The 15,435-nt window shown below is 37.3% G+C and overlaps 1 protein-coding gene and 1 long non-coding RNA gene across 3 annotated transcripts in view; one reads left to right on the top strand and one right to left on the bottom strand.

Annotated features, from left to right (window-relative positions):
• LOC131680435 (uncharacterized) overlaps positions 1-13,098 on the bottom strand; it is a 145,626-nt gene extending 132,528 nt beyond the window's left edge. For both annotated transcript variants that reach the window (XM_058961175.1, XM_058961227.1), the window contains exons 1-3: positions 12,497-13,098; positions 10,180-10,376; positions 9,967-10,032 (exon numbers count right to left, since the gene is read on the bottom strand). The gene's annotated coding sequence lies outside the window, so the exon portion shown is untranslated. The remainder of the gene's footprint in view (positions 1-9,966; positions 10,033-10,179; positions 10,377-12,496) is intronic.
• On the top strand, positions 10,643-12,017 carry LOC131680969 (uncharacterized). Its single transcript, XR_009303871.1, has 2 exons — positions 10,643-10,785; positions 10,846-12,017. It is a non-coding gene; the product is annotated as an uncharacterized LOC131680969 (long non-coding RNA).
• Positions 13,099-15,435: the final 2,337 nt, after the last annotated feature.

Genomic DNA, 15,435 nt, shown 5'->3' on the forward strand with positions numbered 1-15,435 from the left:
ACTGACCAGTCAGGAGGACAGAAGAAAGTTTTTCAGTTAAACCATTCAGATGAGTTCGATAAACCAGGAGGATCAAAAAGAGGGTCTTTTGCATTTTATTCAAAGAAGGAATGGAAAGTGCGAGAAATCGAAACCGCGGTACGAACGATTTGTTGGATCATTGATTCAGGCTGCACAGACCACATGGTTTGTGATGATTCATATTTCATGACAGAAAAAGAGCTTTCAACACCCTATCCTGTTTCGCTCGCCGAGGAAGGTGAAGAACTATTGTGGCTAAGAAAGTGGGTTTCATTGCTGCATCCAGCTATGTAAACAACGAGGTGTTTCATTGTGACATCCAAGACGTATTATATGCCCCGGAACTCAGGCACAATTTGATGTCAGTAAGTCGTCTGGAGAAGGCTGGTTTTGTTGTAGTATTTAAAAGCGGTGTTGTTGAACTGTGGTCGAATGATGTCTTGTTTGTAGTAGGAAAACGTTCACAGGATTTGTACGAGATAACCTTCGCAGTGAATCGTCGGGAGGCTAATGTAGTTCAAGCATCAATCGATAAAAATCTCCTATGGCATAGAAGACTAGGGCATTTAGGTTTGAAAAGTGTTCGAGATTTGGCTAAATTGAAAATGGTAAACGGAATCGATTTCTCAATTACAGAGTCGTTGGGCCTTTGTGAACCATGCGTCATGGGAAAACACTACCGACCACCTTTCCAAACTCGTGATAAGCAAGCACGACGACCACTGGAACGCGTTCATACCGATGTATGCGGACCGGTCACGCCAACTACATGGGATGGCAATAAGTATTTTCTATCATTTATCGACGACTGCACTCATTTTACTGTTGTATACCTCATTGCCTCCAGGGACGAAGTAGTAGACCGATTTAAAGATTATAAAGCGATGGTAGAGGCGGGATTCAATCTCCCATTGGCCAAACTAAGATGCGACAATGGGGGTGAGTATGTTTCTGCAGAAATACGAAAGATCTGTCGTGAGAGTGGCGTGGCAATTGAATACACGATGGCATACACTCCGGAACAAAATGGTTTGGCAGAAAGGATGAACCGTACTCTTGTGGATAAGGCTAGAGCGATGATATACGATAGCGGTTTATCTAAAGACATGTGGGGAGAAGCGATTATGACAGCTGTTTACGTTACAAATCGGAGTCCAATGAGAGCTCTATCAAGCGATACTACACCAGCCGAGGAATGGTTTGGCGATAAACCCGATTTATCAGTTTTACGAGTTTTTGGATGCAAAGCTTACTCACATATCCCGAAGCACAAGCGAGGAAAATTTGATCCAAAGAGTGAAGGGCGGATCATGATTGTATATGCTATTAATGGATATCGTTTGTGGGATCCAATAAACCGAAAAGTAGTATTATCTCGGGATGTAATCTTCGACGAAAATGAATTTCCGAATCGAAGCTCAGGTGAGTTTGAAAATCAAGCCCCTTCGTTAGTTTACCATGAGGATTGTTCGACGGTTTCAGGAAACTTAACATGGAAATGTGAACGAATCGGCAACGAGGACGAGTGCAATGAAAGTTCGAGTGATGAGGACTTTCAAGCGTGTGAAGAGATGGAACAGAACAACGATCAATTATTGGAGCCTGATATTGCCTATATCGAAGTAACGCGGAATCAAGAAAATGAATTACATGATGAATCGATGAGTGATCCTTTGCAGCCATGTCGTCGTAGTTGTAGATTGCGAAAATCGCCAATTAGATTTTAGGATTATGAAACAGAACCGGCAGCTTTGTTGGCAGAGATGTATGACGAAAGTAATCCTCCCTCATATGCAAGCGTGGAAGGTCGACAGGACGAGTTGAACTGGAAACGTGCTATCGAGGAGGAGCTGGACTCTCTGAGAGCCAACGATACTTGGGACATTGTTGAACGCCCTGAAAATGTCAAAATGATTTCGTCAAAGTGGATCTTCAAAAGGAAATTGGATGAAGATGGTAATTTAGAGCAAGGCACGTGTGGATGCACGTGGTTTTATGCAATAGGAAGGTGTAAATTATCAGGAAACATATGCCCCAGTAGCCAAACTGGTCACTATTCGATTCTTGCTAGCGATTGGAATTCAACTGCAGTATTACTTCTGTCACATGGACGTTATAACCGCTTTTTTACACGGACATTTGGAAGAACCCGTTTTTATGACGCCACCCGAAGGAATTGATGTATCTGAAGGCAAGATTCTCAAGCTTAAGCGATCATTGTATGGTTTAAAGCAGTCGCCAAAATGCTGGAATAATCGGTTTCACGATTTCGTTATTAGTTTGGGTTTCAAAAGCTCTGATGCAGATTACTGTTTATACGTTAAACAAGACGGGAACAGTACAATATATCTTTTGCTGTATGTGGATGATCTATTGATTTGTGGAAGTGATGAAAACGCCATTAATAACTTGAAACTTAAATTGTCATCAGAGTTTCGTATGAAAGATCTAGGGGAAGTTGAATATTTTATGGGATTGCGCATTCAAATTGACAGACGTTTTGACAAAGTAACTATCGATCAATCTACGTTTGCAGAAAACATATTGACACGGTTCAGTATGCAATGTAGTAATCCTGTATCTACACCTATTGAAGCTGGCACTAAATTACAACGATCCAGGCCACATGATGGAGTGAATACTCAATATCGACAATTGATTGGAAGTCTGATGTACCTCATGCTCGGGACTCGGCCGGATCTCTGCTTCGCTGTGAGTTATATCAGGAGGTTTCAGGACTGCGCTGATCAGTCGCATTGGAACTACCTGAAAAGAGTATTGCGGTACCTTAGAGGTACTTCATCGCTTAAACTTGTATACAAAAGGAACCCAGATGTTAATCCATTGAAGGGATTCGTAGACGCTGATTGGGCAAATGACCTTGACGACAGACGCTCTACTAGTGGTTATCTATTCGAAGTATATGGTAATGTGGTGTGTTGGACAACGAGAAAGCAAGGAACTGTTGCGTTGTCAACAACAGAAGCAGAATATATCGCTGCGGCAACGGCCGTGACTGAAGCTATGTGGCTGAAGAAGTTATTCAACGATGTACTCATACCACTTAAAACCCCGATTCCGATTCTGGAAGATAATCAAGGTTGTCTGTTCATAGCAAAAAATCCTGAAACTAAGCGTTCCAAACATGTTGATGTTAAATACCATATAGTACGCGAAAAGGTTTGAAACAAAGAAGTAGAACTTCTTTATCGGTCATCACAGGAACAAACTGCAGATATCTTGACTAAACCGCTGCCGAAAGGACCATTTGAGAAGTTTCGCAGTGCAATGGGATTAGAAAGAGGAGGAGTGTAGGTATACATGCGCTTTCCAATTGTCTGTGGACAATTTAGCTACACCGGTCATCTGTTTTGTCTGTGAAGACTTGACGTGACTCACTTAATATTATTCATTGTCTCCACTACATAAAAAGGCACATGTAATCTACAATTCGCGATGTTTAAATAAAACCTTTTCATGCTAAACTTGCGTTTTGTTATGGGATGGATTAAAAACCAGCAGTTAGGACGGAAAGTAAGTAGACCTACGGAAATGGACTGGAGTACGGCTAAACGGGTGGTGCGCTACTTAAAGGGAACGAAGCAGTTGAAGTTGAAATTCGACCCAGGAAATTCGTGGTCGTTAGTTGGTTATTCCAATTCGGATAGGGCCGGCGATCAAGAAAGCCGGAAATCAACTACAGGATTAGTGTTCTTTTTCGGATGTGGACCCGTGTCGTAGATAAGTCGTCGACAACCATGTGTGACTCTTTCTTCCATGGAGGCGGAATATGTCGCATTAAGTGAAACTTGCCGAGAGCTCATTTGGCTACGACGCTTAATGAAGGATTTGGGGGAGGGTCAACACACTGCAACAAAAGTTTTCGAAGATAATCAAAGTTGCCTCAGTTTTGTAAAGGCCGAACGAACAACTAAAAGATCGAAGCACATCGATACTCGCCAGCACTTTATCAGGGACCTGTGTGATCGTGGTGAAGTGGAGTTAGTCTACTGTTCATCAGAAAAAATGGTAGCAGATGCATTGACGAAACCATTGGGAGTGACAAGATTCCAGCAATTGCAGGGGTGTTTCGGATTATCGTTGTGAAATGCTCGGTGATCATTGAGGAGGAGTGTGGGAAGTATTCAATGCACACCTGCGATGCATCATCTTGACTGACGTATTCAGTCCCGTATACTTTTGTACTGGGGCGTTACCAACTTTACAGAAATGAAGCTACGCGCCAAAGCTTTTTTTCTTCACTTACTCTTGTTCATCCTTCCGTTCTACAACGACGTACAATAAAAACATGTTTGTTTTGTTTAAGTTGCGTGTCGGTGATTATTTCTATAGCGGCCCTTACACGTTCAATATTTTTGTCAATACTAGAGAGTATTGACAAAAGTATTGTACGTGTAATGGAAATTTTTTTATTGACGATGTGGATTTCAAACGGGACTGAAATATTGTAACAATACCGTCAATACTGGTATTGACAAAAATATTGAACGTGTAAGGGCCGCTTATCGGTTGTAGATAGAAAAATGAAATACAAAATTCGTTTTATCGAAATAATGTTTGGCTTATTTCAATGGATTATTATCACCGACAAACTGACATGACACTGTATTTTCAAATTTGGCAAGCTATTATTAGAGAGCCGACGCAAAATTTTGTAACTCGTACTGTCAAACGGACGTTCGTTTGACACTAGGATAGGATCCGCCAGCTCTGTCCCCTGTTTTTGAACCAATTCTGAACCAGCTCGTGATTGGATGAAAGTGACATAGGCAAACCTTCGGCTTGAAAACTAAAAGTACTAAAGGGCTGCTTGGAAGTGTTGTCATATTGTGATATCAAACATAAAACGACGATTGTTAACTGTGTTGATTTTTTTGTTTTTTCGAGATACCGCTTTATGAAGTGCAGGCATTATTTGGCAGACGCAATCAAACTTATTATCCAGAACTGAAGTTCCCGAGAGATCCGGTAGCGCGGTTATCGTGGATTCTGTTCTGTGTGCAGAATAATGCAAAAATGCCGCTTTTCGAAATCAACAGGATGTGTAGCGTAAGTATGACAATATTTTGAACTTCATGTAAAAATTGTCTTTGTTCCAGTACCGAGTAAATTGGAAGTACTGAGCAAACAGGGAGAAAGTTATCCCGGAAGTCGCTTCTTGTTCTTCCTTTGGTAGTATCGATACAGTTGAATTTTACAGTTTTCAACTGAATCGATCATCGGTGTAAATAGAAGCGTGTATTTTCTACTGCTGTTTTCTCCGAAACGATCACATGTAGTACTGGAACAAACCTATACATTGCTCCAAAACAAAAATTAAACCTTGCAGAAAAGTAGTTTTAGAATATTTAAAATAAATCCGAACAGAGAAGATTATTCTTGTGACAGAGGTTGCTTGACTCAGAAAGCAACTTACAAAAATGAAGAGGCATGAAGATATTTTTCGTAATGTCCAACAACGAATATATATTATTTTGTTTTTCTGTATTCCGATGGAAAAAAACGTTATGATCGTTTAAATGCGGATATAAAGACTAAATCTTTGATTTTTCCAGAAGCATGAAATTGGTACATAATATAGAATATTTTAATCAGAACAAATATACGACCGAAACAAAACAAATATTTTGGCAACATTGGTCGAGTGGGGTATGTCGTTTTCAACAGGGATTAGTAAAATATAAGAAGAAGCCAGCTGGCGGATCCTATCCTAGATTTGAATTCGAAAAACTTCTGCTCGTTTGAATATGTCTTGTCCAGACTTTTACTAGAGGACATTAGTGTTCTTTTACGAAAGACACGTTAAGTAATGATGTGTAACTCATTATACAGATGGAGCTACTGTTCCGAGTTTAAATTATTTGCCAAAAATTTCCACTGAAATCGTTCTAGTTGTCATGTCAGTTAGTCGGTGTTATTATTATATTGAACAATAAATAGGCGACAAAGAGTAATCCACAAACAACAAGCCATAACTTTTAAAGTATTCAAAACAGATATTTGAAGTCTTCAGTAAAGTTATTCGCAAAAGTAAGAGCTACAAATTTGCTGAAGGCATCATTTCGATATAATCACTTCCAAGAAAATTTGTGAAAATATCTCACTTATAGGGGGATTAGTCAACAAAAGCGCAATACCAAAAGAAAGGGCATATCGTCTCCATTAAATTCTCCGAAGATACTATTGACCTAAAATAAGCCATTTTGGCCTTAATAATAGATTACATGTTTTTGGTCATATTTCTGGCAATGGGAAATGATAAAAATCTTTCGTCCGCATTTAATATTAAATATCCCAGGTAACCAACAAGCATTAGTGTATGCAGTAAAGTAGCGTAAAATTTGCATTTCGGATGCTTCTTGCAGTATGCTGTCATTCGTTATGCATAACTGTTGTTAATCAGCATTTCAAAAACTGTTTAAAAACTTCTTGCCAGTAAGCAGCATTCTGAATGCACAACAGTAGTAAAAAAGCATTTTCATAGCACAGCAGTAATGTAGCCGTATATTTTGCCAAAAGCGACTTTTAAATAGCATTTAAAACGACTTAAGTGCTTATCAAGTAGCCGTTAAGGCGCATTCAGCTTGCTTATTGGTTACCTGGGATCTCTTTTGATAATAGTCCGATTTCAACAATCTATAGCTTGTTCGAAAGGTATTCGTATAATCTGCCAAAAATATATAAAGTATTAATCTATGTTGTCTATTTCGGCAGATAATTTTTAAAAAAAATGCAAAAAACGCCATTTTTACACATTCAAACATTCATATCTTGAAAACCAAACATTAGAATCAAAAACAAATTAATAGCGTTCTTACTGCTTGATAGGTCTTTCATTTAAAAATGGTTTGGATAAGATCTGTTCAGCCATTGCTGAGAAACACAAATGAGAGTTTGTCCGTTACATACACACAGACACACACAGACATTGTCCCAAATCGGCGAGCTGAGTCGATTGGTATATAAGACTCGGCCCTCCGGGCCTCGGAAAAAACCTTGAAAGTTTGAGCCAGTTCTATACATGGTTCGTTGCGAGATGATTTGATGAAAAAAGATCAGTAATTATCGTAACAATTTAATAAGTAAAAAAACTGACGGTGGGGTAAAAGTGCGCATTGCATATTCGCCCCAATAAAAAGAAGCAAATGAAGCTTTCTATATAAAAATTTAACTAATTCTTCCACGATTTAAAGAAAGGGCCAGCATCTTCAATAACTGCGAGCTCACCGGTCAAATTACGACTGATATCAGCGGTTTAGGAACAAAAGCATCAGCATTACTGGTTCCAAGGGAAAATATAGAGTTCCGAATGCTCAGAGTAATTAAAAAAGAAACAAAAAACAATGAATATGTAAATAAAAATGTATTTCCAATATAAATACCATATTCGCAAGAATTCTTGTAGTGATCCACCCAACTATGACAAATAATGATGTTACGAGGGCTGACAGTTTGATCATGAACGACATTGTCTAAAAGATGAAACATCCAAGTTTTTTCAACATAATGGAAAACTTCAACCGAGGCAGAGGGAGGAGTACTTTTTAGTTATGAAGGAAGAGTAAGAGGGGATGAATATCCTAAAATTGATTGGTTTAATTTATGGGCGGTAATAAATCGGCTATTTAATCAGTGCACACTTTTGCCCCGTGCTATGCGCACCTAGGGGCAGATCATTAAAATCAGCGAAATTAAATGCATTTCTTTCCATTAAAATATAAATTCATAATGTATTTTGTGTTGCGTGTAATGTATTTTGCGTTGCGTCAAAACCCTACAAAAACTTGCCCTACATTCAGCAAAACGTCGAACAAAGTGGATCAGCGTAGGACGCTTGTTAAACAAACTTTTCTGTGAGGGAGTGCAAAGTTGATGCAAAAATGGAAATTAAATGCATTTTTTTAATTTGATGCAAATTTGTTTTACATTCTTAGAGTGATCTGCCCCTAGATGCGCACTTTTGCCCCGACCATGGGGCAAAAGTGCGCATTTGAGTATTCATAAGAAAATAATTATTTCTCGGATTACAAGCAAAACCAAGATATATCTAGTATTATGTTTGGAAGATGTGTGATGAGAGTATTAACTTGCCCATCATGCCGATTTTCTAGTGCTTTTCTACCAATAATTATTTTACGATATCTGTTAGGTGCGCACTTTTGCCCCACTTTACTCTACTATGAAACACATCATTAAGCTTTTTACTTGACATTTTTTATAAATTTCATTCAAAATTTTTACATTTTAACGATTAACTAGAGATTACTGAATATGGAAAGTTATGAAAATTTAGAGTCATAGTACTCAAGTGAGAGCAAGGATGTGAAGCATACGCAGATCGGAAAACTAGAAGTGACAGGGTCATTAGAGACAGGCTTAACATCTTACGGACTAATCTTTTGTCTTTTGCTGGTAGGAGTTGAGCTTAGGCAGCATTACTACGAATCGCACAAGTCTACCAACATGACTCCCAGCAAAGACAGACTTGTCCCTCTTTACAATGAGACCCGACATGTTCTTATGGTAAAGAGGGACAAGTCTGTTTTGCCGGGAGACATGTTGGTAGACTTGAGAGATACGCGATAATACTGCCTAAGCCTGACTCCTTCCAGCAGAACACAAAAGATTAACCCGTAAGGTTTTAAGCCTGTGTCTTATGGCACTGCCACTTCTAGTTTTCCGATCTGTATGTTTCACACCCTTGCTCTCACTTGAGTACTGACACTAAATTTTCAGAACTTTCTTACTCAGCCATTTCTAGCTAATAGACCTTTCTCGTCCGACCTAACCCCCTTCTTTCTTATTTTTAATCGAAAGATTACACATTTTTAAGAATATTTCCGTTAAAATGAGACTTTTTAGAGCTATCGTGATTTTTTAATGATTTTTTCAAGTTTGAAAAATGCAAGAATGCTGAATATTTTCTTCACCTTTGCAAGAATGGTGAGACTCAAAAAGTGTGTTTGGGCAGCACTGGTTTGTATATTTTTTCTTGAGTTCTTGGCAACGCGGCAAATGAAGTGGTGAGTCGCGGTACAAAATTCATTGGCAATGTAAACAAAATAAAGTGAACCTCTCGCTGTAGAGCATTGCATTAAAATGTTTAACTTCACCTATTTGACAGTTCAGAGAGTTTATTTACATGGTATTGAAATGTTTTGTTGATTCGATCATAGTATGAGAAACTTGGTTCGGTTCGATGCTAAATATTAACATCTTGTAAACTAGCTCGCTCAGTTGTAATTTGTCATCATCATGCCATGTTCCGTTAAATTTGGCATTTCGACTTTTGTTGTACATGATTCGTTGAAGCCCGGTCAAACCATTCGGAATTTGATTCGGAATCCTGAATGGAGTCATTATGGATTCCAAATCAAATGCAACAACCGATTCAGAGTCGGAATCGGTTGTTGCATTTGATTTGGAATCCATAATGACTCCATTCAGAAATCCGAACCGGTTCCGGAATGAGTTTAACTGGGAGTGAGCCATTTCTAGGCAAACATTTGAAAAAGGCTTACTCCAAAATGCAAGTTGATAGTTGATGCAAAAATGGAAATTAAAAGTATTTTTTCTAATTTGATGCGAATTTGTTATACATTCCTAGCGTCATCTGCCCCTAGTTCTGTGATCAAAGTAAATCCACATTTTGTGTGCAAACCCGAACAGGGTATTTCATACAAAAACACATGCACATGTTCGCCTGTGCAACATCACCATTTCTCATTCTGACTCTAATCAAAACTAGCGTGAATTCTTTTTGCCTTGTGCGAATCGTTCTCGTGTACGCACCCGTTGTACGTACACGGATGCTTGAACTAGAGTTTTTACACCGTTCGCTTGGGTTCGAGGCGAACCTGTACATGAAGACGAAGCATGTTTAAGGTTGAATGCGTGCACGAAATTTTGTACATAGTTACAAACCTGTCGATGTTCATGGGAGATCTTGTTCCAAGAGCAGATGTTCCTGATAACTCTTGATCAAATTGTCTGAAACAGAAAATTTAGTAAGATTTATAAAGCTTAGACTTGTAGTTCTTCGATTAACCAAAAAAGAAAATAGAAAAAAGTTTTAATTTCGAAAAATGGAATCAAAAAAACTGAAAAGGCTTATATTTTAATGTTAAATTCGCTTACTTTTCTTCAAAATAATGTGGAGATTTTTTTTAATTCAGTTTTCCGTGGCTCATCGACTGGCTTCACATATTATGCACTCTCATTAAAATATGAAGTCAATCAGCTGAAAAGTTTTTGAGTTATCGCGTCTGCCAATTTGAAAAATGCGGTTTCATGAAAAATCCCTATTAAAGTCTGGTCATCAAATTAGATTTAACCTGAAACGAGACATGCAAATAGCAAAAAATCGAACGTCAAATGCAGCCAGTCTATTTAAACTATGTGAAGCAGAAAGAGAGGCTATGTGAGACGAACTATAGAATGAACAGAAAAAAAGAAAACATCTATCGGCAAGTCACGTTTCAGTATTTAACTTATTTTTCCTACCTTTTGGTGTAATATCAGGCCTTAAAAGAATTTACTTGCGTTTGATGTCCAAGTAGAAACAATATGCGCAATCATACGAAATAAAGCTGCATCAAATTTTTAAATATTATAATGAATTTGACCAAAACTTTTTCTCAATGTTTACGTTTGGCAGTTAGACCCTCTTCAAATTTTTGGGTAGAATTTAGTTTAGTTGTTGCAATCAATTTCATTTGGTTTGCTTTTTTGCTGAATCACAACGTTAGTCACAAAAAATTTTGACCATCTTTGGTAATTGATTACCATTACAACCCATTCTAGGTCCGCTCCAGTTGCAGCTGTTTCGTCCCGTCCGGCACCGAGTCAACCGATGGTCCAGCCTGCGACGCGCTCGGCTGTTGCTACGTCAATGGCAGCCACCAGCCAGGGACTTGGATTAAAGTCAAAAATATCAGGTACGCCAGGTGGTGTTGCTGCAATCGGTTTGCCGTCGGACATTCCCCTAACCAGAATATTCAGCGGTTCCGATTCGAAGGAGGCAGCCACAGAAGCACAGACTGCTTTGGTTCAGCAATACGCTCCGGCAGGACGATGCTCGTGGAAGATCACGCAGTTCCGGTCCTGTGCACAAGAACAGGCCGATTTGACCCTGTGCGAAGGTTTCAACGAGTCGCTCAGGCATTAGTAGCAGAGTCCTTGCACCTACAGCTTGTCCAGTGAGCAATTCTGACGAAACCACACCGTTCGCACCAAGTTGGATCACAATAATAAGTGCGACGTCGAGAAGAAGACTTCCCGAGAGCTACAAGCAATGCTACAAGATTAAATAGCAGGGTGTTTTTAACGTGACCATAGTATAACGTAGCGGATTTAGACAGATTTATCCCGCAGAATAAGATAGCAAAATTACCCAAAAAGTAAGAGCTGACAGCCGAAGTGAAGAAACACACATCCTCTACAGAGGCAAGCAATAACGGAACGTGTAATTCCTCACAATGAATTGCTCTCGTCGTTAGATTAAATCCCAGGAAGTACAATTTTCATTGCATTATTTAGTCAACCGAAATTGAAGTCCTCAGTCGAGAGAGAGAGAGAGAGAGAGAGAGAGAGAGAGAGAGAGAGAGAGAGAGAGAGAGAGATTGATAGGGTAGCAGCAGCTAGGAATTATCTTTCGAAAGCTAGCAGCGGTCGTGACCAGAACCACCACCGACGCGGAACTCAAAAAGGCGCACAAAAAACGCGCTACGATGGCACCCAGATAAAAAAATCCAGAAGAATTTACGGTTTCAGGAGATCTGAAAACATATAAAGTGCTGTCAGATGAGAAAATTCGACGCATCTATGACCAGTACGACAAGGAGGGTCTGATGACCAACAGTTTCCGAGCGGCACTACCATAACACACGGCACCGGCGACACATTTATATCCACAACATACTAATGACTTATCCTTCCGAAAAAGTGAATAAAATCTACTCTATTTAAGCAACAAACGTTTTTACTATGCAGTTTATCATTCGCTGCCTAATTATTCCCTGCCAATTTGAACAAGACAACAATTGCAGATAGCTTTATTGCGGTGCCAAAATGATGCCAACTCGGGATGGAATATAACAAATAATTTCACCTTCCCAATATTCTTCCGGAATGTACAATCCTCTCCATTCTTATCAATCCTTCAAACTCCTTATCGTCAGTACTGAGCACTGTTTTGCACTTGCCGGCTACATCAACGACAATGCGATAATCGGTGAAACTTTTGCTTCAATGTAACTTGAACACGAATAATAAATTGTTGAACTTGTTACCTATAAAGTTCAGGTAAACTTCATCTAAAAATGAGTTATCAATCGGGTCATATTGTTAGGACTTATCCCATGATCGAACAAACAACTGTGTACAAATCCTTATCCATCATCCAGAAATCAATCGTTTTATAAACCAAAGTTTGATCTTGTGATTCAGCATATACCAACGGGGTTTCCATCCAGCGTCGATTGGTCAGTGTATGAACCAGGTTTCCAATGTTCCAATCCTTATCCTTCTTGAGTTGATTTTCTTCAAAGAGCATCGAAAGTATTCACCCAAGTTGAATCAAAAATTTTGCAAGTCCATGTAAACAAACTCTCTGAACTGTCAGAATAGTTAGGTTATACACTTTCGTGCAGTGTTCTATGTTTTTGACAGGTATATGAATGAATTATTTTAGCATCAGTGATGCCAGGTCTATTTAAACAATAGCTTGCAGTAAAAATATAAAAGTCTGCAGATTTCTGCAAAAATCTTCATTCAATTTGACATAGAAATGTAGTGTGTTGATATTTTCAATGATCAGAAACGTTGAAGGCTGGGTAAAATTAGCTGGCTTAGGCTTTGTTCTGCTAAATATTCGTAATCTGCAAAAATCTGCAGCGAAACTGCAAAATCCGCAGATTTAGTAATATATATGCAGATCTGGCATCGTTTTAGTATTCCCCACAGGAAATTCATCCAAATGGTGTAAAAATACGGGGAAACAAGGCAAGATAGGTATTCAGAATATGGAGTTAAATGAGGAGCTCGCATGATTTTTGATTTTTTTCAATAGTTAGAGGTACCAAATCACCGCGGCAATATGCAGTAACGCATCGGGGATAAAAAAGGAAGCATTCTAGCATATAAAATTTTTTGACGAGAAAGATCTAATGTCGTTAAAAAGGAAAAAAGGAAATGAACTACATATTAGTCGAAATAAAGAAGAAAAAAACAATCAAGATTGTTTTTGTGCCCTTGATGATGTTGGAACTAAGATTAGCTAGGTTGTATGAAAATATAATCGATTAGACCTATTCGATTCGTGTAAAGTGTAAATAGGTCTAACTAATCAAATTTCCTTACAATTTATAGAAGAGTTTTAGAACTGCAGTGTGAATGTTATACAATGTATAAGTAAATAGACCTTTCTCGTCAAAAAATTTTATATGATAGGATGCTTCCTTTTTTATCCCCAAGTCGTTACTGCTGATTGCCGCGATGATTTGGTACCTCTAATCAAAAATAGTGCAAGCTGCTCATTTAACCCCATATTCTGAATACCTATCATGCCTTGTTTCCCCGTATTTTTACACCATTTGGATGAATTTCCTGTGGGGAATACTAAAAGAATGCCAGATCTGCATATATATATATATATATATATATATATATATATATATATATATATATATATATATATATATATATATATATATATATATATATATATATATATATATATATATATATATATATATATATATATATATATATATATATATATATATATATATATATATATATATATATATATATATATATATATATATATATATATATATATATATATATATATATATATATATATATATATATATATATATATATATATATATATATATATATATATATATATATATATATATATATATATATATATATATATATATATATATATATATATATATATATATATATATATATATATATATATATATATATATATATATATATCAGTAAATCTGCAGTTTTTGCATTTTCACTGCAGATCTTTTGCAGATTACAAATATTTAGCAGAACAAAGCCTATGCCAGCCAATTTATACACAAGCCTTCAACATTTTTGATCATTTAAAATATATACATACTACATTTCTATGTCAAATTTATTGAAGATTATTGTAGCAATCTGCAGACTTTTATATTTTCACTGCAGGCTATTGTTTAAATAGACCTGGCATCACTGATGCTGAAATGATTCATTCATATACCTGTCAAAAACAGAGCATTGCATGAAAATGTATAACCTCACTTTTCTGACAGTTCGGTGTGCTTGTTTACCTAAGACTTGTTTACATGGACTTTTAAAATTTACATTACTTGAATACTTTCGATGCTCTTTGAAAGACTATCAACTCAAGAGGGATGAGGATTGAAACAATGGGAACCTGGTGCCACATTATGCAACCAATTCGAATCGACCTTTTCACACAAGCTTGAATACAATAAACCTTTCGTTTCGAGATGCGTAATGTCACCCCTGGTTCATACATTGACCAATCGGCGCTGGATGCAAAACCCGGTGGCATATGCTGAATGGTAAGATCAAGCATTGGGCTATAAAACCGAGGGGCGACTCACTCTAGTATTTTCGATTCAGGCTAACGTATTGAGAGACGTATTTGTGTATTTTTCACGAAATGACATGTATTTTGTGTATTGATGAGTATTGGTTATTTCTTTCATAATTCTTACGTATTAGCGCATTAAAACGTATTTGTGTATTGTTCACGAAATGCAATGTATTATGCGTATTGGTGAATTATTTCATAATTCTTATGGATTAGTGTACTAAAACGTACAATTGTATGCACGCATTGTATTTTTGTTGAATAATCAATTGAAACCGAATTTTACTGAATTTTGACGTTTAAATGTTATTGTAGAATGGAAGTAGAATAATTTCCTAAACGCAAATAATAAAATTAGTACAAATGGAATTACTAGTGATTTTTCAAGATTAACGAACAATTAAGCATTATGCCAAATTTTATTATTTAGAGAATTAGAATTTCTAATTAGGCTTACCCAATGGTAATTTTTGAGCAACGCGGTATTATATTTAATCACTGCAGTATTATCTAAATTTATTTCAAAAATTGAGATGCATCTCAGTAAAATTGAGATGCTCCTAAGTAAAATCAACCGAAATTCCTACTGGTTGTACTAGACTCGGTTGCGTCACTAGAGCCTGAATTCTGGCAGAATCCAGCCGGAATTCCAACTGGACTTAGAGTTATGGCTGAACTCATTCCTGCAAGTTTATCGGAAGCGACTCGTAATTCGGATTCTTGTGTTTTGTATTATTTTTTATTATTTTAATTATAGAGGTTTTAAC

This window comes from Topomyia yanbarensis, chromosome 1 (genome assembly GCF_030247195.1).
Source record: "Topomyia yanbarensis strain Yona2022 chromosome 1, ASM3024719v1, whole genome shotgun sequence".
Classification (NCBI taxonomy): Eukaryota; Metazoa; Arthropoda; class Insecta; order Diptera; family Culicidae; genus Topomyia; species Topomyia yanbarensis.